This window comes from Haemaphysalis longicornis, unplaced genomic scaffold, assembly GCF_048455015.1.
Source record: "Haemaphysalis longicornis isolate Haplotype H1 unplaced genomic scaffold, Haemaphysalis longicornis Haplotype H1 scaffold_4, whole genome shotgun sequence".
Taxonomy (NCBI): domain Eukaryota; kingdom Metazoa; phylum Arthropoda; class Arachnida; order Ixodida; family Ixodidae; genus Haemaphysalis; species Haemaphysalis longicornis.
Genome location: NW_027526361.1, coordinates 131,278,487 through 131,306,258, shown reverse-complemented (window position 1 = coordinate 131,306,258; position 27,772 = coordinate 131,278,487). Strand labels below are relative to the sequence as shown.

The 27,772-nt window shown below is 52.9% G+C and overlaps 1 long non-coding RNA gene across 3 annotated transcripts in view; it reads left to right on the top strand.

Annotated features, from left to right (window-relative positions):
- The window catches only part of LOC144179377 (uncharacterized), a 93,458-nt gene extending 66,186 nt beyond the window's left edge, over positions 1 to 27,272 (top strand). For 2 of the 3 annotated variants that reach the window (XR_013324214.1, XR_013324212.1), the window contains one exon: positions 1,229 to 27,272. This is a non-coding gene — a long non-coding RNA (uncharacterized LOC144179377). The remainder of the gene's footprint in view (positions 1 to 1,228) is intronic. The other variant, XR_013324213.1, reaches the window with a different exon arrangement.
- The last annotated feature ends 500 nt before the right edge of the window (positions 27,273 to 27,772 follow it).

Here is a 27,772-nt window from a genome sequence, read left to right as displayed (position 1 = left end):
CACGTCATCCCCTCTCCATCGCGACTTCGGCGCTCCTGGAAAAAACGGTTGGTTGTTCCGGTTTCCGTTCCGTCCGCACAGATGGCGCCAGGAACCCAACTTCCTTCGCGGTCCGCGGCGCGCCGAGAGATCGTGGATCGTTCCGCTCTGTCCCTCCTCCTTCTTGGTCAAGTGCGTACCTGCGCCGCTCCAGCCTCGAATATCGATGTCGAACGCGTTCTGTCATTCATGATCCGCTCTGGCCGAGTTTCGCGGCCTCCCCCTGTTTGCGGAGCTGAATGGCTGGACTCCCTCCGACGTGTCAGGCCTCCTCGTGAGAGCTGAGCCCGGATCATCTCTTCCTTTCCGAGACTGTTAGTGCCGTTTCTTCAAGCGTGAGGGCTTACCGAATGTGTGTAGCGCTTATCGTGGTGATTGACGGATGGTGAATAGGTATGTCCTGGCCTTATACACCCTGTCGCGAATCCTGTTTCCTGATGTGTTTTCGCAGTGCATGGGGAAGATCTCGCCGACTCTTTCAACGTCTTCGCCGCAGGTATTTGTTACGAATTAGCTTTCGTTTGCATGTTTCTTACTACAATTTACCGCCGAAATAAACAGCGGTAACTAGCGATTTGCAAAATGTAAGCTCGGAGTTTCTACCCCTTTTTAGTTTCGCGCCGTCATCTAAAAGTGATTATGGCTATTCCGGGTGCCCTCCTCTGCTGACCCAAACATTCCACGGCACACTTTAGTCATCGGCAAAAAATGTCTGCGCTAACATTGATTCTTTTCATGGAGCTGAATATTTGCTCCACTCAAGCTAGTGTGCGTTCAGGCTAGGCATCATACACAGCACAGCTCATAGCCGTGGCCAGACGACGCGCACAATTCGGGTCAATGTCATCAAGCCGCGAACCTTTTCTGCAACCTACGCCGAGAGCGCTCTTGAAACGAGCGCACGCAATCCTTTTGCTCTTCGCTGCGGAGGGGGGCGACAGTGGCATCCGAGCGACCCCGCGCTCCCACGTCGGCGGAGGAGCGGGTTGCCGCTCGCGATCCTTGCATACTGGCGGCCCCTGGCCGTCTGGCCAGCGCCTTGGCGTAATCGTTTCTGCGCGGGTCCCGGAGCGAACTGGTTCCCCGCGCACATCGTGCGGCCGGCAGACCTAATGATAGCCGGAATTCGTGCTGATGGATGGCCCCGCGCGTCTCAACCGCGTTTCCGTTCTCTTTTCACCTCTCGCAGGAGGAAAGGCCTACCGCCTTCTCCGCCCGTCCACCAAGGAGCAGGCCGGCGCCCAGATGGAACTTGGGACGACGACGAGCGACGGCGGACTGTGGGACCCTCCTGGACCGCCCCTGGAACTCCGCGCAAGACCCCAGCGCTGTATTGTCTCCGCGAGTACGGCAGCAGAACTTGATACCGAGTGCGCGAGTTCTTGAAGAAGGGGATGCGTTGTTGGAAATGACGTGCGTCGTCTAACGTCATCCGGGAAGCACACGCGGTTGATGGTATGAGCGAGGACGCAGAGGCCGTCGGCGCGAACTTGTTAGCCATTCTATACTCGTTCCATTCCTCTTTGAACGCAGCATTCTCCAATGGTTTTCGGTTACAATTTCGTTACGGACAAAGTTCTTTGAGCTTAATGAAACGAACACCTTCTTTGAACGCGACATTAGCGTAGTGCAGATCGGCGTGGAACAAGCGCGGGGAGCTAGCTGCGCGAGTGCAGTCGGCGCCAAAATGTCTCTGGCCGATCGAACATCGCGCGGCTCCTCTCCCACTGCAGCTCAGGCCCGATCCCACGGTTGCGCTCGCTGCTGCTGCGCGGCGTCGGCCGCCCGTCGCGCACATCGTCCGCCTGGGCTCGGTGCAGGGCGCAACAGTGGCCGGAAAGGGGGTGGGGAGCCGCTGTCCGTTCCAGCCACCGGTGCAACTTGTTGCGCCGGCCGCGTCGCCTGGAATAGGGCTGCCTCGGGCGAAGCCTCCCCGATTCCAGCGTACAAATGGCCACCCGGGTGGACTGCCTGCGTCGATCGCTCATTTCCGTGAGCACAGGCAGGCGGAGAAGAACTGATAGGCCTAATAATTGACCGTCTCCCAGCGTGTACTAGATCTTTAGAGAAGAACAGTAGCGGAGTTTATTTGGATTCCCCTTGTGCCTTGATATTGCAGACATCTTTGATCAGTCCTCCGCGCAGTGAGGATAATAATATTCAGCAGAATTATGGAGTAATATTAACTCGTCAAAATTATGGAGTAATAATTAGTTTTTTTTTTTCTACCTTAGCAAAAGCATTGAGCGACTAGATATGGGGAGGCGGTGGTCAGGGTGAGGGACGTGTTTTGCTATCAGTCCCCGACCAGTGGCCGGGCGGACCATGCGCCCGTGCCGCCGAACCAATATGGCGGCCTTGGAGGGTCGCGGCGGCACAGGCCCCTGGCGGCTGCCGTCGTCCTAGATGTCTCGCGCCGTTTGTTGCGAGGCGCTCGCTTGCACTGCTTTCCGCGGCGGGTTTCGTTTTTATTGTCTTCCCCTCCTTCGCAGCCCTTCCCTTTGTGCGCGCCCCCTCTCCCTCCGCGGCGGCGCCCTTTCCCTCGCATTTTGTCTCGTTGCCCCTTTCTTTCTGGACGCGGCGGCGGCGGGCACAATGATGAAGCCGTCTGGCCGCGCGCGTGCGCAAACGACGGCGGCCGGCGAACGTTTCCCCCGCGCCCTCTCCCTCTCTTGCGTCTGCGTCAGCAATCGCCGCCAAGGTGCGTGCACTCGTCGCCGCGCCGTCGGCGCCGCTGGCGCTGGCCGGTGACGCTGCGCGCCACTCATCCGGATGGCGCATGCGCTGGCCGCCGTGTCTCCCCCTTCCCACCCACCCACCCGTCCGTCCCATGTGCTCAGCGAAGCGCCGGGGCCCACCTCTGCATTCCGCCGCAACGGAATTATCGATCGGCGCGGGGACTTGGCCGCGCCGCAGCGGCCGGCGCGGGCGTAGTCGCGGCTGGACGCGGACCGAGACGGTCGACCCGCCGCCGCTCGCGCCGTCCCAACCCGTTCGCGGCCGCGCGGGCCCTTAGGGAGACGATGCCAGCGCCCGCCCGGCGCCCCCATCCATCCGTCGTCCCAGCCTACCCGACCCCTTCTTGCCAGATCGCGAGTCCACCTGTCAGAACCGCCTCCTTGGGCCCCCCCTTTCTCCCGCCCGGACTTCGTCGCCACTCGTCTGCCCCTGGCCTCTACGTGCTGCATCAGGTGCTTGTGACTACGCGTTCGAAAGTCAGGTACCTGAAGTAGCGCGCGGAAGGCATTGGGCCCCCATTCATCGAGAAAACGGAGGAGCAAGATCCGACCACGCGGCGGCCGGCCGACGTCCGACCCGTCTCGAGAGAGCGACCGACCGCTTGCGCCGCGACGGCGGACCCCGGGCCCGGCAACAAGGAACCATGGCCGCCGCAGACCTGCGCACTCCTGCCAGTCGGAGGACCACGGCAGCAGCGCCGAACGTCCGAGGAGAGGAGACTGCTGCTCCCAGCCGTGAGTTGTGTCCTTCGCTTCTCCCCGCCTATCGATCGTGGTCAGGCGGTTTTCGGGAAACCATGACTCGTCGGCGGTGACGGATGGCTAGCTAGCCGTAAGCTCAACCTTGACGACTACGTCGCATGCATCCCAGACCTTTCCCCGTGTCGTCTAGTAACGCCCATTCCGCTGCAAGCGGCTGTGGCTTGTTTCCTGCGATATTTTAAGGAAAAAACAGCTGTCGTGGGAAAAAGGGGGCTACCACGAGGACGCCATATTTGAATGGGTCCGGAGACGCCATGTCTCCGTTTTCTTGTGAGGGGGCTGAGGGGAGCGGTCGCCCACGGATCGCACCAGCCGCATGGTCCAGGACTTGAGGCGACATGTTGGCTTACTGTCTGTCAAACTTTAGCGGTCTCTGTACTTATCTTGTTGACCAGCACATAACAAAGAACACGAAACGGGTCCCACTTTCGTAATTCTGTGTAGTTTCGGTATTAGAACGCGCATTTAGAGACATCTTTAATGAACCACAATCGCAGCAGTCGTTCGCGCACGCGATTTTAGTGGGCTTTAAAACGCTTGGAGGGAATTGCGCGCTCGATGTCTGGGAAAAGCATCTGCGGTTAAGACTATCAAGATCGTATCTCGAACCAGCTGCACGGCCCAGGTAAGTGCTAAGAGAAGTCGCCTTTTGACATATTGTTTAAAAATTCATAAGCCGTTTGACATCGTGCGTACGCTTGCGGAGAAGGAACGCAAAGAATGAGAAAGGAGAAACCAATACGTTTTCCCCAGCCTTCACATTAGTCGCGCCGACTCGGCCGCAGCGCAGCCGTGCCAAGTGGCGAAGCGACCTCGCGCAGGAGGGGGCGGGGAGCGGGGCTTTGGAAATGTCAAAAGTCGTGCCACCATCGCGAGCAGCAGGTCCTCCGCAGAATCGCCGCGCTAAAGGATGAGGAGGCGGAAGGATGGAGGGTTGCAAAGGGGGAGGGGGCGCCAAGGGAGAAGTGATGCGGAGGAGCAGGTGCGAGAGAAGAACGTGAGGCGTCCGCGCGGAGGCGGTGGATGAGAAAGGACGGCGCGGGAGTGGAAGAGGCTGCGGCGGGAGGTGGAAGGAGGGATGCTGAAGATGATGCGGCGGAGCAGTGGCCGCCGCCGGTGGAAACGGAAGGAAGGGGCGCGTTCCTCCTCTCGATGCGGATACGGATGCGGCAGCCTGCTCGCGCAGGCGCGCGGTTCCTTCAGGGGCGTGGCGAGATGCGCCGAGACCTTTCGCGCTGCCATCTCTGGGTGCGCGCGTTTGTGGCCGCCCGAAGCGCGTGCTCGCGCATCCCGTGCCGTAGTACTACGTCAGTGGCGCATCACTTGGGGCTCTGTTGCGGGGTGGCTGATGAGGCTTGCTTTGGTTTGTGGTGCTCGCGAAAATTACGTGCTGGTTATCCCGATCGAAGATGGCGTGCCCCTTTTATGTGCGCCCCTTTATCTTATTTTCAAATTAGCAACCTTTATTTGGTTTATCGAGGATTGAAACTCTTAAATTATGTGAGATTTTTTTCGATAAATTAGATTAGTAGAACCTAATGAAATAATGGTTTCGTCTGCCAGAAGATAATATGCGCCAAGAGTTGTGTGCAAGTTGCACCCCCCCCCCCCCCCGCGACCCCGAGGTAATTGTCGTGTAGAGAGAATTAAATTGGGCTTTACGCGGCTAGGAGGAATTTAATGGTGCACCTGTATTTCTTCTCATCAGCGGCACTTCGCCGAATGAGGGGACACAGTCGCCGCAAAGTCGGCACCATTCTCCGCTGCTACGGGGACTTTTTTTTTGTCGTCGTTTCTGAGCACGGGAAATGAGCAGCGCCGCCGCGCGCGCACGAGTCGATGAGAACCCGTGGGAGCGTATAGTCTGCGTATGCCGTTCGATCGAACCGAGCTGCTCGAAGAGACGAGAGGAAAATAAACTTTTGTTTTCTCCTCTCTCGCCGTGATACCTTAATGGCGGAGAAACCTCGTAGAGCCAGCGCAAGAGAGAAAGAGAGAGAGGGGAGGGGGGGGAGGAGACTGAGAGTGAGCAACCTGACTGCGTTCCGTGTGGGCGATCGAACAGCGGCTGCGTGATTGGGGAGCGGGAGCAGCTGCTGCTCGAACGGTTTCCGTCGCCTAGCAACAGCATCCGACGTCCCCCGCCGTTTCCCTTGGCAACGGACCGCCGCATCCTCCTCTTTTTCTGCACCAGCTTATTGTTCGTCCTCATGCTCACTCCCGACTTCTTTTTGTTTTTCAACTGCAGCGCACTTAAGGGGCTCGCCTTGTCGTCGTAGATCGTTAGCTAAACTCAAGTAGAGCCACAAGGCGTTCTGTCGTAGCGGCTGTCGTCGCGGCGTAACCCAGTGGCTTCGAAAGCCAAGCAGTTTAGATAGTCAAAAGCGTTCCAAACTCGTGAACGGCCGGCGCTTGTCGTACATCTCCCCGTTTTTTAGCGCAAAGAAAACTGCAGGCACATTTGAGGCAAAATATAAACCGGCAGCGCCCACGTTCATGTGGTTAGGAACGCTCGTTGTGTTGGTTTTTATTATATTAAGCGAAAAAAAAAGTGACAGTGCAACACCGGCACCTGCGGGAGAAAAAACAATCACAAAAAACAGAATTCTCGCCGGCGCAGTTTCAGGCGGGGGTCCCGCGAATACTGCGAAGGCGGAAAATTTGAATTGCATTGGGTGATAGCAGTGAGCGGGTAACGGTGTTACAGCCCATTACGGCGAATCACTGCTCTGCACTTCCAACAGGTTTCACATAGCGTGGAACGGCCTTAATTTTTTATTAATAAATGGCGCTTGCCGATTGGTGTACGTGTTGCATTTTTGCACATTTCCAATGCTTAGTGAATTATGTCAAAAGCACGTGAAGAGCAGTCCCGGAGGCGTGGTTTGTTGGAAGTGTCAGGCGAATGTGTCTTGTACAAGCGAAGACGTCTGCGGAGTAAATCTACCTTCACGCGTTTTCCCCAGTTCGCTGAATTGTGTAATGGGAGAGAAAAAAAAATACATTTTAGTGAACGTTTGCTTGGGGGGAGCATGAAATTACGAGAGAAGTGTACAACGAGAGCTGATTCGTGTAACAAAAAGTTGTGTAAAAGCATTGTCTTCTGGATTGTCAGTGGCACGCGCTGGCAGTGTAATTTACTCATCCTGCGTGCATTCCTTCGATAACCACTGCTTTAGCGGTAAACCGAGCTTCGGTAAAAAAAGGAGGCGTCAGTGCGTGGAACATGCAAGGTAGGCAGGCGTTGTATTCAAAGGCTCAACTCTTCTCGCGGCGCCCAGCGAGAGAGGTATAAAAAAGAGAAACCTGTTTGAGAAGGAACCACATATAAAAATGTACGCAGTAAGGGCGAGTGAAGGTATATTGAAAAACGGGAAGGCAGGAATGCATCTTACGCGTAGGTTCGCGCGGCAGCTGGGCTTCGATCTCGCGAAGAGCAGAGTAATTCGACATTGAAGTCGAGTGAGTGGAGAGCGGGGAAGGATGGGGCGATGTGTGCAGAGGAGGGGACTTTTACGCTGACCTAGTGGCGGGGACTTTCCCACCGCGCATTCCGCGCGCGCCTTTCGTTTCCACACCAAGAAGTACTCGTTTTCTTTACATTTGTCGGTTCCTCTCCGTTTCGACAGCCAACTATAGCATTCCCTTGCTAAGTTTCCCCGTCTTTAAAACCGCTTGTCGTTCTGAACCGGCGCGCACGAGACAGCAAGGGTGCTTCAATATCACCATCGCACAACTCTGCCAAAGGCGGCCGTTTGGGCGAAATCGGTTAACGGCCGAGTAAGTTTCAAGCGAAGCTACCGCACCTGCGGCGCACGGGAAGGGAAAGCCCTGAGGGGGTGGGGGTTCTGTTCTGGCAGTCTTTCAACTAATGTTGGCTAGCTCAAATAAATAAAGGGTGTTGTAAGAGGAGAAAGGGGAGGAATAAATGTTTATTTGACTACTATTGGTGCTGTGTTATCGCTCCCGCCTGGTGGGGGCCGTCCCAGTATGCGCTTGGTCCCAAGGTCCGACCTTTTCAAGCAGGCCACGTAAGAGGGGGAGGGGTCGAAAGCAAGCCTGGGGTTTGGCTGCACTTCCGTACTTACAAGAGAGTGAACATCACTGGAGTCAAAAGAGAATCAACATAAATGGAGTCAAAAGAGTATTAACAATAATGGAGTCAAAACAGTATTAACAATAATGGAGTCAAAAGAGTATTAACATTATTGGACTCAAAAGAGTATTAACATCAGTGGAGTCAGAAAAGAATAAACTCATTGAAAGGGAGTGTAACTGCACCAGCGCCACGGGATGGGTTAAAGTTACGCATCCCAGTGGGAATTTTGCGCGCAAGGTCGCCTCGTCGCATCTAATCGCTTACCAGCGCAGTGAATAGGGTTGACGCAATAAGAGGAGGGGGCCCTTTCGTCACTCGCAGCGTGTGATCCACGGCGACGCGACGTGCGCGCGTCGGAGTCGTCCTACGGCTCGCTTCTCTTTATTTGCGAGTCGGGTTCCCAGAAGGCGAGACGACGCAGTATCCCCGTGTGCGTCGCTGCGGCTTCCCGCGCAGTGCGAGGCACGTGTAGCGGCCATCGCGTGCGAATATATCGACCCGTCGCATCGGCGAACGGTAGTTGGATGAACTGCCTTTGTTCCGACGACTTCAAACGCCATTTGCAGCTGACGCCGTTGTTTGCATTCTTACCTTTGGCGACTACCACATTTGCCTTTTTTACTTGGTAGAGCGCATCTTGTCCAGTAAACTCTCGGGATGGTACAACCGCTTTTGGAATTCTCTAGCCTTATTCGAAGTTTAAAAGGGTCACAGTACAGGTGCAGGGCGGGCACGTCATCGCTTTTAGCGAAGTACCGCTTATAGCGAAATCAGTTTTTTTAGTCAGTTTTATAGTCAAACCATTCCCGATGAACTATAAAGCGGGTTTTTACTGCACGTTTCATTTCCAACAGAACGATACACGAAGTTGCATGCACGATCTCGAGTGCTATACAAAGCGTACACACGACCCTTGCGGTCCTATACTTGTAAGTACTTTGGCTCATTCAACGTGGAGCTCATATGGAATTCGCTAAATGGGCGCACCAAACACGCGTGAAAGTATTGCCAACGAACTCTAAGGGCATGGAAAGCGTGAAAAAAAAAAAAAAACATGAAGCTTCACTTGTACACTCCCGTAGCGGGAGTTCCTTGGACATCGACCTGCGTGTGCTGTCTCCAGCCTCTTGCTGCTCTGCTAAGTTCTGCCTACTGCAGCTGAAACGCCAATGGCGCGTTTGTCCATTTGAAGAACCGTTTAACTCCCGGGAGTGAGCTAAGCGTAACGTCGAAATGTTCTCGATTAAATAATAGTCTCAGAAAAGGTCCTCAGTTTCCCTGCTGCTTTTTTTAGATCGGCCTCAGATTGTCCGTCGCTCGTAATCAGACTGTCCTGGGAGCAAATGCTACATATCCTGCAAAACGTTTGACGCTCTTATGCGCGCGCTCCGGAATTCAGTTGTCAAATTGTCAACATCGGCACAGCGGACGGGCGACTTGGGAGGAAAGCGAAGCGTTTTCTGTGCCTTGGTCATTTCCCGCCCGTTATGCTATTTTCTCCTCCTCCGGACCTGTGTGCGAGAGAAAATAACCCTTAGAACCATCTTCCGTCGCATCGGACACAAGAGAGTTATAGTTACTCCCTCCTGACGCTCCGGTGAGCCGTTCCTCACTCGCGCGGCGGCGGCGACGGCTGGGCACAGGCGCACCGTATCCATCATTACGCCGCCGCGCGCCAGAGCATTGTCCACGCGTGGCCCCTCGGTGTGCCTCGGCTTGAACCAAGGCCAGTGTCGTCGCCGCACGCGTTGCTCGCTGTCTGGCGGTCTGCGGGGGACGTGGGCCAGCGCTCGTGACGCCTCCATTAGCCGCTTCGAGTCGGGCCTTGAGGAAGAAGGGGGCAGCGGTCGGGCCGTTCACCTTCTTCTCGTTCCACCGCGCGGGGCCTTGACTCTGGCGGCCACGCAGAGTTCAGACGTCTCGGAGAGAAACACCCTTTCTCGGCGAGGTGTCTGAACGCTTTAATCTTTGTTGTAACAAGCGACGCGGTGCGTGCTTTGCGGGGAGGTTGCTGAGAGGCTTGAGTCTTGGACGTGGGCAGTTGCGGATTGGGCGAACGGGACGGCCGTGAGATAACGACATTCAGATGAACGCAGCGAGGGCGTCCATGTGCATTGTGCAGTTTTGGTCGCTCCGTTTGAACGCGGTTTCTATGCACGAGTGACTGGTCACTCGCTTTCACTGGTCCGGGTATAGGTTCTATCCTGTCCTTTTAATGAACACCTATTTATGGGCGCCATTACTGCGTTAGTTGCAGGCATGCTTTTACCCCGAGTTAACACGTGGCTTGAAAACTATTTTGGTTAGGAAGGGTGCGTTATCGACAAATGAGGGCGTGCAGCGAGCAGAAGTTTAGTTTGCGAAAACTAGAAAAGTTTGAGACGAAGTGTCCGAGATCACGCCCACTTAAGAAAAGTGCTTCCATGTCCCTGTTTCTCCTCTATGCCCTGAATGGCCTGCCGAACCCAACGGAATAAAATTGAGGAAAAACGAACCCTGACGTGCGATATGGCATTTAAAAGAAACTGTCTGCGACGTGGCACTTCACAATGCAAAAAAGCCGCCCGCATCTTCCCACGGGGGGAACTCGAGTAAATGCGTCGCATCTACTCGAGTCAAGCAAAGCGTCACGTCAAGCGAAAGCCAAGCAAAGACGCCCTTGACTGAATTCAGAACGCGCGCTCCGCCGCTTATATACGTTGAGGGGACTGCGTAAGCCGGTCCCAGTCGACGACGTTGGCGTACTTGTAAAGCGGCGTGGACGCTAGGTGTTTGAGCCAAGCGCGGATGTTGCTTCGCCGGAGAACGGCACACCGGTTATATGCGCAGCGCGCCCGAAGGAGAGGAAACCGCGGAAGAGAGAGTACTGCACATGCGCCGGCCCCAGCGTGTCTGCCGCGGCTATGATGCAACACAATCCAACACAATCCACTTTAATCCAATCCAATCCAATCCAAATCCAAGCCAATCCAATCCAAGCCAATTCAATCGAATCCAATCCAATGCCCCTCGCGAGAGAGTGTTCGAATCCAATCCAATGCCCCTCGCGAGAGAGTGTTCGCTATCGCCTCGACCCGACGCGCATGCGCAGTGAGCGTGCGGACTACGGACGCCAACGCGGGTGACATCGTGAGTTACTGAAATGCTCTGCATTTAAAATGGCGTTTTGCCTGGCATAATGGCGCAACCCAAGTTGATTTGTTCCGGTTAGTCCTGTGCTGGGTTCCCCCTCCTGATCACGATAGTTCACACACGCACAGACAAACCCCAACACACACCACGACCAAAGAATTGTTCGCAAAACGTAAACTGCCGCAATTACGCGCACAGAAGGTGCGACGTATAGCGCCTATAGGAGTCGCTGGCATTTGCGCCCACAACAACTTTTAGGTTCGGTGGGCATGAACGCAGGTGATGTCGGCTACGGCCCTAATTCAAACTGCAGCCCGTGACGATTAACACCGTTCCCATGCGGTTTAACGTCGCACCATACACTGTGGCGACTGCGCGCCCTTCTACTCCGTACTTCCGCGTTCCGATGCCGGTCTCGACCCCCGAAATTCCGTCGGTCCCCCTCCCCCTAACGGACCAGCTCGCTCGAGCAGTGCTGCGGGGACGCGCCATCTTTCTGTTCTTCCGCGTCGCGAGTTGACGGCTCGGCACGCACAGCGCGTCTTCGGGCGCTAGACTCCCAGCGTCCAGAGGCTGGGCTTGACAAACAGAGACGTCTTTTTCAGGAAGACCTCTGTTGTAGTTGTCGCAGTGTCTGACGCTGGTCCGCGTTGGAACTCGTGCAAACGTCGCCGCCGCGCAGGTCCTCCGCGTCGGATATGTCGCGGCTGTCTTCGGCTCGGGACCGTTTTGGAAAGCGCGGCTTCATTATCATCTGGATATTCAAACGTGGCCGGTCGCTGAGTGGCGACGGGCGCCCGTTGTACGTGCGCCGTGAGCCGGTGGAATGAAATGGGTCTTGGAATGTTGTTGCGTGTGCGGTTAGTGCTGCCCGGCGAGTGGATATGGAGAACGGTCGTGAGTGGCCGCGCTGCCGTTCGGGTAGTCTGCGGTCCACACGGCCGGGTTTGACGTTCGTCTGAAGCCTCAAAGACACCGCCGCGTGGAGGGTGAGCACGGCGCGCTGCCACAGCGGGGGTGGAATGCATCACTTTTCTGCGTAGTTGTGACAGGGGACCCTTGGTCCCTTCTTGTCCAATGCGAAGTCTGTATTAACGGTAACGACGAGCATACTGCAGTTGCTCGTAAGCATACTTGCATTAGCAGCCATTCTAATGTCACTGCTGAACTGTTTTGACGCATCGCCGACATATTTTACCAGATTTTAACTTCGCGGCCAATATTTTTCTCTTTGCCGTAGTGGTTTTGGCACATTGAGGACAGTCGCATTTCGCCATGCCTTGCTGGGGAGAAATGACGGTTGAACGAGTCGTTTAGCCCAACCTCTGCATGGGCGCATAGGTATTTCCTCCCAATTTCTCTGATACCGGAGAAGCTGAAGACAGACGATAAAACTGATGCTATACCCCACCTTAGTTACGTTACATGGCAACCACACGAGTAGGATTCATTACATTGCAGTTAAACCTTTGCGAAATGGATAGACGGACGGACTGACCCGTCAAAAGGAGAAGGCGTCACGCCAGTGGCAGGCAGCTGCAATTCGCGCTTCCGTTTTCTATTTGTTCGCTCTCCTTCTTTTGCCTCTTCTTTTTGCACTTTTCCGTTACTCTTGACCGCAACGGGCACATTACTGCATCGACTCCGCAGTGACTCGCCTAGCGTTGGCGGCGCCGCCTGTCGGCTGCCCGCCACGGTCGTTCATGCGGTGCGGCCATTCATTTGACTCGCAGATGTGGGCCGCACTATAGATCACTATACTCTCAGTCCCGGGGCGCGCCGTCGCAGGTTGTTGGGGCAGACGGCGGGGCAATAAAGCGCTTGTTGCGCAACGCGTGACAGCCGCTGGCTGCCGGCGCAGACGGTGGAAGTGGGAGACGTGGAATACGGGGGGAAATGAAAGAACTGCAACGAGGGGAATGGTCGGAAGGCGGGGGGAGAGCGAGGGTGGAAAAAAACTGGCACGCACTCACTTCCGCTGTGTAGCGAACGTTATATATTCGGCGCTCCCTTATTTATGGGACGAGCTGCCGTCTGTGTATATACGCCTAGTCGCCGTTACGCCACCGCTGTGTTCCTTGCGCGTGAACACCCGTCGGTCTCGAGGACGGCCGTCGCGTTACACGGGCAGGGACTGAGAAGGTGCGCAGTGCCTTGCTGTTCGCCCTTGAGCGGCGCAGCATGCGGTCCTCATGGCCGTAGACGTGTTCTTTCCACGCCGTTGTGTTAGGTGTACGCGACACCTACCGCCGGGGCTAGTGACTTCTTGGGTGACGCAGGTCGTTAAGCCTACTTACTGGCACTGTGCGGATGGCCACTTACCTGATAATGGGTATGCCGCCCGTCAGTTTGCGCACACTGTGCTGGATACATTTTCCCGAGTGTTCAGTCGGGCGGACTTTGTTCGTGAGGCAAAATAAGCAAACGAGGGAAAGCGTTTTTTATGGGCAAAGCACCTTATTAAGGCCGGGGCTTGTCCGTCCGGCGTCCTTGCTCACAGCACAGCACCGTGTAAATCGAAACATCGGTGAACAAAAAGTTCACGAAAGGTTAACAAGAACAAAATAAAAGGTTCACGAAAGGTTAGAGAGAGGGGGAGATAGAGAGATAGTGCTCCTGGAGAGCCGTGCTGCACATGCGCGAGGAACATTGGATTGGATTGAATTGGATTTGGACTGGATTGGGTTAAATTGTATTGGATTGGAAATTGTTTTAGCAGCAGTAAGCACTCTCACGGGTGATTTACCGTAAGGACGATCCCCAGTGCTTAGCCCAGTCATGATTCACTACGTGGAGATGCGTGACTCTTTTTTCTTCAGTGGTCGTTGCAGAGGAAAACTCGTAATAAACATGCAAAAAAAAAAAAACCGCCAAACTTGGGCGCTGCTTCATAAGCGGCGCCATTCGCCTTTCTAATTATTTATGGAGGGGAACATGCTTCAAGCGAAGTGCCTGCGGGACATTAAAAGGAAAAAAAAAGACAACTATTTGAGGAAGAACTTGCCTGAAGAGCCAACCACCCCTGAGCATTGTAAGCACGTCAGTCTTGGTGCGTACATTTCTCTCAATGAACTTTATATAGGGAGGGGGGGGGGGAGATGGTTTAATGAGCCGTAGCGGGACAGTCCAGGCTGCTAAGAATTCCAGGGAAGCGTGTTATTACTCTTGAGTGAAAACGGTCGTTCGTGCGAAGAATAGTGTGTGGCACAGGTCACGCTACCCTTTTGCCACCTTGGCCGACGTCGTCACCGGGCGACGAAAAAAAAAAAAAAAAAAAACGAATCTAGGGCACGTGTGCAGTGCGCCGGGGAAGCTCGCTCTTTCGGGGTCTTTCAGCGATTGAGCGCCTGGCAACCCGTCCTCCGGTGTCGGCTTGCTCGCTGCCTCGGCGGACCGGCTGCATTGTCTGCGACCCGCCGCCGCCGTCTCGATAGCCTACGTGCGTGCCTGTCCGATCTGTCCCTCAGACTGAGAAAAAATGGGCCAGCCGGCAAGAGTTGGGGTCGCCTGTTGCTGTTCGCGTCGTGATCCGGGCGCTGCTCAATAACGCGGCGCGATTTCCACGCGTCGTTCCAGTTCGATAGTTCCGGTCGGTCCCGGAGCTCGCGATCCTTTCACGTGGCCACTCGCTACCGTCTAGGCGACTACCTCCACGCGCGGTGCCTTTTCCTCTTTTTGACCCCATGTCTATTGATTTGAGTATAGGGAACTTTGGTATGGTTCAGCGTCCGGTTCTCCACTAACGTAATCTCGGTCACCGCGGTGCTCTGTGGTGTTTGGGCTCGATATGGTCGTGTCCGGTGTCAGTGTGGTCATACCGTTGTCGCTGCACGTGCTCCCAGCGGCTGCGCATTTGCGTGCAGTTAAACGGACGGCTACATGCTGTTTTCGTACTTATCCACTGAGTATGATTACATGCTTCTTACGGCACAAGATCTCACAACTAATTCGAAGGTAACGGTCGTTATCTTTTCACGGCGACTGCGTCCTGGTCCAATACCTGATTACATTTCACTACCTTTCTGATTTAATGTGGTTAATGGTAGTTGTACTTCAGAAACCGGCAAGAAGTTCAGTCGTCTTTTATTCCATCATAATATCACATGTGGGTAGCGAACATTGATTCCGTAGACAGCTCATAACGACTTTGGCGTGGCAGTTTCACCAGCGGTGCTCCGCAATGCCGCGTCCTTTCTCCCATTTTTTCGCTCCGTTTCTCCGGGCGTCGCGGCGTCACAGTGTGGCTGCTGGTCTTGGTCGCCGTACCGTCGTGGCGTGGCCACGCTGATACATCGATGGCCGCGTGTCGTCGGCCGGCGCCCTTTCATGCCGCGGCGGCGCGACTACCCCTTCCACCGTCGTGGGCTCCGGCCGGTCCTATTTTAACCCGTTCGTGCCGCCGCCGCCGCTGGCTTCTTCTGGGAAGGCGTCCAAGGCGCCGAGGTCAGGCCGTCTGGGCTACTGGCCCCGTCCTCACCACCGCCGCCGCCTTGAGGTGCCAGACCGGCCCACCCTCCTTCTCGTCCACCCCTTCGCCCTCTTCTCCTCCTCGCTGTCTGGCTGGCAACCCCGCCGACGACTGCTGCACTGATCGCTTTTTTTTCTGTTTGTCGGCGGCTCGACTCCTTTGTGGCAGCGCCACGGCGCTGGCGGAGGATGCAGCGGCGATGATGGCGCTGGCGAGACGGCGTGGCTGTGGCGGGAAACAAACAAAACAGCCCGGCTCCGCCGCGGGTTTTCTGCTCATACTTTCTTGGATTTCCGTCAATTTGTTGTTGTTGTTTTTTTCGCTTCTGCGCCTTTTACTTTTGTGGCTGCACCTCCGCCCGCTGCGTCGTCGCCCGCGAAGCGAGGACCAAGTCCTTTCGCCAGCGTAGACAGTGTTCGGGCAACGTCCGTGCGGCTTTGAACGCACCGGTATCGGTTTCTTTGGAAACTTCGCATCGCGCTTGAATATTTTGCTCTGGATTAAGGCACAGTCCCTACTGTTCATATAACTATATATGTGGTCGCTATCGTTAAACACCGTCTATTCTCTCCCATCTAGTCGCACATCTTGCACCTTTTTGGTTCTTTTCCTGCTTTGAGGGCGACATTATGGGAAGACTGGAGCAGAAGACCAATCGTCTGCGTATCTCTTTACATATTTTGTTAAGTGCTCTTTCAAACGCTTGCAGGCGGCATGGGAATAAAGTCTCTCCTAAATTTCTGCCTTCTATACTAACCGGGAGGAATTGTCCTGATAGCCTATACTGTAAGGAATGTCTAACACAGTTTCACTCTGATTCCGGGCATTGGGATTTTACGTCGATACCTGGGGGCCCACCGCGGCCGATTCGACGCGGCCAAGATCCGTGTCTCTCCCCTTCCACCACGCGGGGGCCTATCACATCGTTGCTGCGCCATTTAACAGCAAACAGCGGACGTCCCGGCGCAGTTTTCCATCTCAGCCGGCGAGTTAGTCCTAATTCGTTCCGGTTCGCGCTCATTCATCATTGTCCCGTTGCCGAGAAGGCGCGAAAATACAGCGGCGCTCCGCCATTGCGTCGGAAGAGGCCTCACGAAGCCTGTAGCGGGCAGCTCGCCACGTATCCTTTCTTCTCTCAGTTTGCGCAATGGCGGCTGTCGCTACCCTCGCTGTGCTTGCCGACTCCTTTGCGCCCGCCGCAGCACCTCGCGGGCATTTTTTGCTCCGTGGGGGATTCGTTGGCACAAAACGGAGACCGGAATGGATCGCAGAATCGCGTGACATCGGGCAGCGCCGTCTTGCGTAGCCGCTTCTCGCGAGAAAACGAAAGGGCGCGTGAACGCGGGCTGTAATCGGCTCTTGTTAAGTGCGGAGTGGCGCTTAACTGTGGGCGCCATGAGTGAAAAGCTTCCGACATGGCGTTGGCCGTCACGTTCCTAGGCGTTGTTCTAGAGGAACCGATAGGGCAGCGGTCTGAGTTCGAGGCTTCGAACCTCGTACGCGGGTAACAGAGACGAAAAATCTTCAATACGACGTAGAGAACGGCAAGTTTTGAACGAACGCGGCGTTGTCATTGTTCTATGAATCGCGAAAACCTCGACGATGGCTTACTCTCAAGACCTGGACTGTGTGATGTTTCGTATTTTTTTTAAGTACATCGATTGCGCAAGATTCCACTGGCGTACTGGTGGGGAAAAACACGTGTCCATCCTTTGGCGGCGTTTTACTGCTTCCGGAGTTTTCTTTACTGTAAACAGAAAACAAGCTGCTCACAGTTATTTCTGTCTCTTTGCCCTAATGTCAACGGCGTTAACAAAGTGGCTGCATCATGCGCGGTTTTTTTTGCAATGCATCCGTTTCTCAATTGCGGAGGCTTGTCGCCGTTTAATATTTAAGTGATGCCATATTTAAAGTCGCGCTTGAGTAACGACGAAATTACGCGCTTGAATAACGACGTGAGCTATACAGTCCCGGTGGCCATTTCTTTTTGTCGAGGTCTTTGCAAGTGCCTGAAGGCAAGGTGAAGGGCTATCAAAGAACTCAAAATTACCATCGACTTGTACACCGGTCAGATGGAGACATTTCGATGCGAATATCGCTGGCGTCAATGGAAACATTTGCTGTCGCTATAATTATCTCGATGTATGCGTTCTGCTTGAACTCTGATATTTACTACGTGTCGGAACGCCATCAACCGCCGATGTGCACAGAAAAAGGTGCAATTGCGAGCCGGGCAGTGCCATTTTGCATATTGCGCTACGTTCCTCCTGCTTCCACAAGAGCACATGTTCCTGCACTAAAGGTTACACGAGCGTGGTGTTCCCGCCGCCTGCATAGTTAACGAGCTTAACGAGTAAGCGTCGATCTGCTTTCGTAACAGCGAACAAAGGGGGAGAGGGACTTCGGCGTCCTTTGTCCTCGTCACGAAGATGGACGAGAAAGCGCGGCCAATCAGTCGTCGCTGACTAATTGTAGCGACGCGTGTCACTCGGGTGATATGTTAATGCCACGAATGGCGTGTGCGGAGAAGGAATGTCATTACTGGCAGCGTGGCGACGGCGACACAGGAGCAGCGCTGTGGCCGGACCTTGCGTAATAACTCCGTTATTTTTTCTTATTCCTTTCCTCCCCGGTCTGGGCGTGGGAAGACGGCGGCGGTGCACATCCCCTCATTAACGACCTCCCACTGCTATTGAACTTCGCCCGCGGCGTCCGTCCATGGGAGTCGTATCGGTAACGCGCGTGCTATACGCGGCGCTTAATTATGCCGTCATCAACGATCAGCGTGTGGTGGTGTGCGTGTATAAGCCGGCGAAACAATGCGTTCGCCGCTTGTCCGCGGCCATGTCGTCGGATGCGGCGATGCCGAAATTCGTCTCCCGGTCGGAAGTCCGTGACGGCGCGAACCACGCGCCGTTGGCTTCCAACCCCATTGTATGCTAATGCGGGACGACTTGGCGGCGGGCGAACTATGGCGAACTTGTCTCACCATGGCTGACAGACTTGCAGGCTCCTGGTTACCTTGTATCCGAAAGGCCTAAAAAACTGAGTGACAAATGAAAGAAAACAAGACTTCCTGTGTTTGATTTGCTGCGCGGCATGCTCGCGTTGACGCGTAGGCTTGGATTGATGCTTGGATAATGTTGACTGAGTTTGGCTACTGTGAAGCCAAGAGAAAACCGCACGGGGAGTGAGAAAAACAGTGCAATAGATGAGTAAATGCAGGCCTCCTCGTGCCGTACAGTTTGGGGGCAAAAGGGAGACACGTGAACAGGATGGCATATCTGGAGTCCTCTCTTTGTTTGTTTCGGTAACTGTTGTTTTAACCCTCGATGTTTGCGACGCTGGCTCCTGTTGCGGCTTCGAAATAATCTGGCCCGTCCGCGCATGCGCGTGCTGAGTGCCGTAGGCCTGCACTTGCAGAAATGTAGGGATATTCCTTCAGGCAAGTTTCACGGCTTTCTACATTGCAGTAAATGGCGTTCATGCTAACCATTAAAGGCCCCGTTCAAGTCAGTGTGCACATTTTGTTCGCCAGAAAGAGCACGGGCGGAGCGACATCTTCCCATTGCCCCGAATCGGCAGGAACTGTTGAAGCGGAACACTTTTGAGTTGTCCGGGATTAGCGGCGTTTCTGCGAGGAAAACAAAACAGGAACAAAGGGCCCCGCAGTTCACCGCGTGCAGTCTTCGAGCTCGCGTGACGTCGCCCAGTGCGAACTTCGGGTCGCCGGCCGCCGGATCCTTCCGAGTTTTCTAACAAAGGCGCCGCCGCCGCCGCTGCAGGTATGCTCGCGCCGGCTCTTCAGGCACGATCCCGGGGCAACTTTTGTTCCTCTTTTTCCGGCGTATTCGGAAAAGCCGGCGGCGCGAAATATGCGGAAGTAGACGAGCGACACGCGCTCGCAGCCGTAGGGGGAGATGCTGTGCGCGCGCGCGTAGTGCGCAAGTCCTCTCGTCGACGACGGCGGCGGCGGGTTCACGGCCACCGAGACCATCTGCCTGCCTCTCCCCGCACATGCGCCGCCGCCGCTTCGGCGTTACGTAAGTGACAGGTGATCGTTCATCCATCGTCGACATCAAACGGATGCACTACGTCCCGCAGACACTCTAGTCCCGCCTACTATTCTCCCTCCGCCATCTTTCCCGTTGGTCCCCTCCTCCTCGCCGTGAGCTCAGTAGTGCCGCGGTCAGCAGCCCGCTGTGATTGTCGCTCGCCGCCGTGGATGGCGGCCAGGTGGCGCCGCGGTCTCGAGCGGCAGCAGCCATGGGTGTCCGTCAGCTGCGGCGTCGTTAAACTTCTGGTCTCTTTTGTTCTTTTCCACCCCACTCGTCCTGTCGATTTACCGCCGACTCCCTTGCGTGGGTGCGTATGATGACTCCTTTTTTTTTGCGCTCGTTCTTTGCTTCCATTGATGCCGTAGTACCGTATTATCTCCATGGTTTGGAGCGCGACTAGCTGCGTACAGCATTGTATATACGGTTTGATTGCAGGTTCTGTGATGGCTGAACTGTCAATGTAGAATGAATAGCGCGAGGAGACTGGCAAGTCCAGGATGTTGGTTCCGCGCTGTTTCTTCTCTATTTTAGTGTACTACCTCCGGTACAGTAACTGGCCGGCGTGGCAGATTGGGGAAGGTGCACGCTTCGTGCTAATTTGTAGCCTGTTACTATGGGACGTTTCCTGAAGAGCAGGAGTTTTACCACTGCATTAGAACTTCAAACTAGTGTTGGTTGAAACCATTCCCGCGCATAGTTCCCGTCTTGTCTGTATTTCCATTGTCCCTTCCGATGCATCCGTCAAGACAGTTGACAGCCAGCTGTTTCGGACGGGTTCCCAGGGCGACGATAAAATGCCGTTGTTAGTCCGCCAAGAATATGCTAGGAATAACCCGTTATAGATCTATCCTTGACTCCCTTGCTTTTGCTTAGGTTTGTTTGTGTGCACTCTGGCAAACGGCGGCTGGGAAGACTATTGAAGCCTCGCACTGGTTCGGTTTTCTATCTGGAATAAGTCTTTTTTTTTTTTTATCTGCGTCCTGTCTTTTGACACGCCGGTAATTTGGGTATTGCTAAGTGCTCCGAAACGCCGCGTCTGTACTTTTTTGCGCCATGCGGCACTTATCTTCGTTAAAGCTTATTCGTAAAGTTTAAAATAATCATGTTCTTGTTTCACTGTCAACTCGTGTTCCTACCAAAGTACTCTTCTGTCATCACTTTCCCTCGCGCGCTGAATTTTCCTTTTCACATTTCTCCCGACTTGCCGTTGTCTCTGTAGTTCTTTTTTTCTTTTTTTTCTGTGTAGCTGCGCGGTACACCAAAAGTGCGAGCGCGCGAATTTCGAATCACTGTCAGTGAGCCTGAAAGCTGTGCTGTTTACGAATAGCGACTGTTTTGAACCTTTGCAATGTTACTCAGAACTCGTTGTGGACAGCTATCAGGCTGTTTGCAGAATCTGGAGTTCGCAAAAGAGAACGCGCGTCGTAGACCGCCACTACCTAAAGCAGCGCACGTAAGCACTCGTACGTCGATCGAGCAACCTTCGCTCTTCGCGTACTCGGGTTGTTTCCAGGCCTTGGAGATGGTCGATATCAATGGCCTCGCGAGGCACGTGCAAGCAGTTCGGTTGGCGGATCCCCCATTAAAGAGTTGCTCGTAGCAGTAGCGTACTACGTTTACTTTTTTTCCCCTCTGGCTCGAAATGAGCGGGAAAGCAGGCGTACGCCCTCTCTCACTGCGGCAGACCACGAGAGGAGCGCCCGACGACTAAAACAGGTGAGCAGACGACGACCGAGTGTTGCATGAGCGCCAAGCTGTGCCAGGTGCCCCGTCAAGGTCGTCGTCTGGCGCGACGCTCTCCCTCTCCTCTCTTTCTCTGTGCACGCGATGTTCTTTTCCTGTGCGAAGTTTTGCACGTGATCGCTTGCCTCTCTTTATTTTCTTGCAGGCGGATTGGAGTAGAAGCTCGACCAAGGCCTTCACCCAGCGTTGGAGAACTGACACCGCCGCACACATACTGCTCGTACGCAGCGTACGCGCGTGACCGCGGAGTCTGCCGGGACGAAGCATTCGTGTCCACTAACCCCTTTACGCCGGCATTTGATAACGCCTAGTGCATGCGGCGAAGTTTTACGGGGATACTACAGTCCATTGAAGAAGCAGTGGGCGCAGAGGATTGATACAAATGACTAAAGAGTGAACTCGAGTTATATATATATATATATACGATTAAAAATACACTGTGAAAACATTAGATGTTTACTGACGTTTCGGCCGGAGCCCAGCTTTCCTCTTTTATTAAGACCGGTCCTCGGCCGAAACGTCAGAATAAACCTTATGTTTCTCACTGGGATTATTTAATTTGTAGTTAACCTTAATTGTATTGCATAGCCAGGAACTTAATGTGATGTAGAAGACTAGAAGGGCGCGAGCCTAATTTCAAGAGCCATCCAGCACAGGTCGCCTGCCGAGGAAACATTATAGTTTTGCCCCGTGACCCTTGCGTGTAAAGAACGCGCGAAAAAGGAAGAGCGTTTACATAGGCATCGCTTTGTGTGCGGCCCAGCCACCGGTTAATTGTACTTCATCAGGTGCTCTGGAGTGCATTGAGAACAACCAGGCATCTTTTGGAGTGCAAATGATAAGTGGCGCGAATACGACGAGAACTTCACTCAAGGGGCGAAGAAGAGAACGTCGAAGCCCGCTTCTTCACTGCTTCTGCCCGGTCGACGATGCCGACCAAGCGACGTTGCAGCAGGTCGGGTGAGTGACCACCAGTGCTTCCAATAGATGGTATCGTTGGATAAAACCAGCCCTAACTCAGACGAAGACGAAGAAAGTGTACCACAAGGACAGCCGCTGGTATTCACTGAAAAGTTTAGCTGTCAATTTTTTCGCTTGGCAACACTGGAACTTACGGCCGCAGACATGGCGGAAGCGCCGCGGGTGTGGCGCGGCTTGTGCCACTGCGCCCGCAAGCCGAAAAAAAAAAAAAAAAACCCCGGCGTGCGTCGTCTGCTCCGTTTCAGCCGGATTTTTAACGGTGGTGTCAACATAGATGCTATTAATCGCACTCCCAGTGGAGTAGAGGCATTACTTTGCGTTCGGTGGGGTAAAGTTTGGAACGTCCAACACAAATCATGGGCCTAGTAACCAGTCGCGGCGCACTCACATGGTCAGCTGCATGCTTGCCTCGCCAGTGAATACAATATATATATCTCGCTCCATGCACCCAGAACGCTTCAGCTCATACTAGTACAGCCTAGGGCTTGCTTACAGGTGTGAAAAAAAAAACCATTTGGTCATCAATTTTACCTGTTTGAAGTACCTTTGGAAAACGTAAGTCGGCCGACAATGGTAGGTAATGAAAAGGAGCTAAGTACCTATTCTAACATACTGGCAAATTAGCCCAGATTTTTCGAGGCAAACAGTGCTTTCTATCTCAACGGACGTCCTCGACAGTCGCCCATTTTACGTGGTGTTTCCGTCTGGCACAACTGCTATCAGCGCAGCGCTGCGCCAAGGAGCTGATGAGGTTTGGAGGAACGCAAAGAAGTGATAGCGACAGGAAGGGGTTTACTGTTTCTGGTAGAAATATTTAGTAATTTCGTGCAGTTTTCCTTCGAAGTGCACTGCCTACAGGGCTCGCCCCAACGATTTTCCTTCCCCGTCTTCGTAACCCGGTGGATCCATTTCCAAGGGGTCGTCTTGATCTTACAAACAGGGGCTTTAGCTTCAACACGAAGAAAGCGTGCCACAAAACCCGAGAATTGTTGTAACTCAACATGATGGGAATGCGTTGAATCAAATTGCTGAACGTGTCTATCTAACACAAACATCACGTCTGAGCTTTCAGAATCGCCTGTCTAGGTGTGAGTGTTTGTAGGCGCAGCACGCAGCAGCGCCGGCTACTACGTCCTGCACTTGAAACGTGTTGCAACTTGCGCCGGCTACTACGTCTTGGAACGTGCCACCTACTCTGACTACAAAGCGGGCAATGGTAGCGAAGACCTGTACGCTGTATTTTTTATCACTCACCTTGCAGATGTTTAAAGCACATCCATATATTTTTTTTTTTGATACTGGTCGGAGCTAAAATGCATGCGGCTGGACCACGTCGGTATTGCTGTTTTTACCGTATTACCAGAAGTAATCTAAAGCGTAAGTAGCAAAAGATGTCCATAAACTGACTCAAAGGAGCTATAATGTTGGCTGCTGAGTTAAAAAAAAAGAAGACATTTTGACAAAGGAAACAAACTTTCCGAAGGGACGAAATTGTGCATCATCTGATGAGGATTCGTTTTTCCAGGCAGCTTACGTTTGTCTCTTCATACATCACTTCCCGCGGTTGCCGTTTAACGACAGGGTTAGTGAGCATGCATAAAAAGGCGAAACTCTTGAATAATTACGAACAAATATTTCTTCGGTCTGATGTATTAGAAATATTGCAGGCTGTCGATATCATTTTTACATTTATGGCTGTGAGTTCTGCCTATTTTATGTCTGTGCACTCAGGTTGCATTGCAGCTCGAGAACTGGCCATATCGCAGTCCCTAGTCGTCACTTGGAAGCTGTTGAATTCAGAACACAGACTTCAAGGAATACGACGACCGGGATTCTTCACAGGGCGTCAGCTACGGCCTCAACAGTTCTCAATACAAATGGCTTCCAAGAAAAATGGATGCCTCAAAGCGACATTATCTTTTCAGGACAAGTACACCGACAAAAATAAACGTACAAGAAAAACGGACCCCTTTTGCGTTGTGTTCATTTTCTGAGACGTATCAAACATAAAGAGAAAAACAAATTAAACCAGTTGCACTCAACGTAAAAGCTTTCGGAAGTGCAGAGGGCGCCACAGCCCCTCTGGCTGTGGCGCCCTCTTTTGACGAGTTTTGGCAGCCTCCGTGCCAATGGCGCATCGCAAAGATCACCGCCAACACTTGGCATATGAGTGACGTGTGCCCATGTGGCTCAGTAGCATAGACATCGAAGGACCCAAGCTCGATCCCGAACTGGCCGTTATCTTTTCGAAGCCTGTTTGGGTGCGTGATGCTGTGACACAGGACGGGCTACGACAAGCCCCGGGACCCTTAAAGGAGCCATGAAGATAAAATACAACTTCGTTTAATTTGAAATAACTAGGATTCAGTATCTCACTCAGCTCCCTTACAGCCACAAAAGATGTTAACAACAAAAAAGCTAGAATTATTTAAAAACTTTCAAATTTCGCGCCACAGTGACGTGTTATGAGCAAGAGTGACGTCATACGGGCCAACAATAAAACAATTTTTGGTGCGTTCACTGCACGTTCGCATTCAAGTGATGCGGTCAAATGGAACTAGAGGCCCCATTACAGACGTCCAGTCACGTGTCGTCGCGCAGGTCAGTTAGGCGGCCGCCAATCGCGCAAACAAGGTTCCGTGACGTCATAGAAAAGTTGCGGGAAATTGGCTAGGAGGCCGCGACTGCTTCACACGTTTTCTTTAATATATCCGTTATTTGTTCGAGGATTGCGATGATATTGGTATCATTGTTATCGGGACTGAGCAGTCTTTCTAATAAACCCAACTTGTATTTTGTCTTCATGGCTCCTTTAAGTTCTGCGCACTTATATCACCAACAGCTTGTTTTTGTCCACAGCAGGACAAGGGCCTCTCACTTGTTCTCTCAGCCTTTCCTGTTTTGCGATGCCCTAGCAACTGATCTATTCCTGGCAGACGAGCGTTTGTCCGGTGCCTGTAATACATCGCCGGCATATTTTGGTGCAACACTTGCGAATTGGAGAACACCAATGTGTCGAGCGGCAAAAGCACGAAGTTTAATAGGGCTTGCCGTGGGTGTGTAATGCACATATCTCTATATCCTTCTTGCGGCAAGGTAGGGAAGTCCAGGTGGGTATCTACTACAATACTCGAAGGGACCCTGAAACTAGCCTTAGACGTGGACAATAAACTGGTACAAACTGGAGGTTGCGTAGAAGAGCAAGTGCTGAGTATGGCGTTTTTAACGGTCAATGCCAAACTTTCTGTTACGCTGCAAAGTTTGTAATCCCTTTGCCGTGCTGATTTGGAATCGTCGCCGTCAGTTTTTGCGTCAGGGAGCGAAGGTTGCTGCTGATTGACTGCTTTTTTTCGGGAAACCTGGAAGCAGGGCTCTGGCAGGCTAGCCGTCGTCGCTCTCAGTAAATTGAGTTCGCTTGCATAAAATTTACGCGCTGTCGTGCTACTATGTGTTCATGCTTAGGTACTATGCTTGGGAACCTATGGTCGGGAATCCTTGGTACTGAAGTAAACGTGGAGTCGGCCGATTCTGACAATAGGCGTTTTCCCAAGACGGCCACGCGCCCATGCTGCTTGTGTGAACAGTTGTACTCAAATGGCAGACATCTCAGGGAGCAGTGCGTATACGATTACCGATTCTACTTAGCTGTCCAGTTGTGTTTTACACGTGCAAAGGGACCGAGTGCCACACGTAAGACAGGAAAGACTGTTGACCTTTAAATGAGAAAGCCGTCGAGCGCATAAATTCTGCCCGAGCATGGTAGGAAACCAGAACTCCAACCATGGTGCATGGAGACTTTGTTTTTGGCCAATGGCCCGAGGAGGTGGTTTGTGGCATGTGTCGATCTTTTATTCGCAGCAGGTAACCTAGAGAGGATACTTTGGCAACGGACGTAACAGGACATGACCACTGTACTGCGCATGTATATGTACCATAGACGCATGAACCTCCAGATTTATCCAGTTCCGGCCCGTATTTTTGCCGTTTGTTTCCAGTTGGAGCAAATGACTCGTTTTTCGCCACATTGACTTCGTAATGAGGCGCAACTTGTGAATGAAATACCGATATTTCATGCCGTAAGACCACATGACGTCCGGCGTGTTGGTTAATGCCAGCCTCAAAACGCGCGAGACCTGGTTTCATTATCAGGACTGAGAAGTGTTATAATAAAGCGACACTTTCTTAGTGGGGCCGATGACGTTCTGTCAAGAAAGTAACGCATTTCCCATAAACCCGTTGGTCAACCGAAAAGCCCTGAGAAGATCTCTTGGCACACGGCGCGTGCGTGGAAACGCGCTTCCATAGCGTAAAAACGCTTGCTTTAAAAAAAAAACAATAGTATACCTCCACAATAGTATACCCGTATCTCGAAAATCACGTATCAGTGTAATGTGGATCGTTCGTAGATGCGTTTACTTAGTGCGCGAGAAGTCCTCGCATGCCTTCATTCTTCGTTAAGCCGGGTTCAGACTGTTGCCGCAACTGTCGTAATAACTTTAAAAGAATGACGCAATTTCACGTCCCAGCCAACCGAACTGCGGGACATGGTGCTTTTTTTTACGTCCATAGACCATGATATGGCTTTTGCGTCGGTAGTCTAAACATGGCCTTGGTGATTCGGGTCTTTGAAGGTTCGATTGATTAGACACGCTTGCAGCGAAGGTTGGACGCGCTTTTAGCGAAGGTTCTGACGCACTTCTGACGCCGTTTTGATGTCAGAAAGCTTTCGCGCTTCTCTCGACTTGTACGGTAAAGTTTTTTCTCAAACAGTGTGGAGCAATTGGGTCCTCTCGCGCGCGCGAATTTGAAGGCGGGTTAATTATGTCAAACGCATTTTGTGCTGCTGCAAAATGGCGAGTTGGGCTAGTTGGTGAATTTAGAGTTGTAGGCCCGTTCGTCACATGGCGTTTCGTGATAGGCCGGTTCGTAATAGGCCGTTTGGTCGTCATAGGACGTTTTGTCACTTAGGAAAATTAGGAAAATTCGTCACAGGGACGGTGAAAACAAATTTGCGACGTGTTTCTAGACGTAAGAGATGATAAGGCATCACTCATTATCGTTTGTACATGTTCCGTAATGGTTGCTAAGTAAGAAAGGGTACTTATAAACAATTTGCACACGTTTTTCTCACAAACTACGTGATTCTCACAATCCTTTTCAGCAATGTGGAGTGAAGAAGTTTTGTGCTATATCTTTCGATACTCGTGTAACACATTTCTTTTGTAAGGAGAAGTATGATAAAGAGAGAGCGTGTTAAACAAAGAATATAATTTCAACCGCCACCTCCAAAAAAGCAAAAAGGCCAACCCAGGATCTTCTGCGAAAGGGTCAACCGGGTACGAATTATCAGAGTTAAAGCAACTAACAACGCACCCCCCCCCCCCCCCCCCCCCCCCCCCTTCCTTCTGGACATCCGCCCAAACGAAACTTCAGACGAAATTTCCAAGAACGACGAGAAGGTCGGTGCTACCACTTTCCCTATTACGGGACCACTTAAAACCAGATGCCTCTTTGACTAGTTTTCCCATGAATAGTCGGCTGTGATGAGTGAGCCTGTTCCCACGGAGGGTGCCCAAGCCGGCCGCAACACTGAAAAAGGGGGGCGCGGGTTTTTCTTTGTGGCCCGTCTTCCAATAATTTGATTAGGCTACGTCCCTGCCTCACACTTTTCTGTCTAGGGTTGTTGAATTCGTATCTATATTCTTGATCATCCCAGGTCACCCTACTTGTCCACTCTGGCTTGCATTCTTTG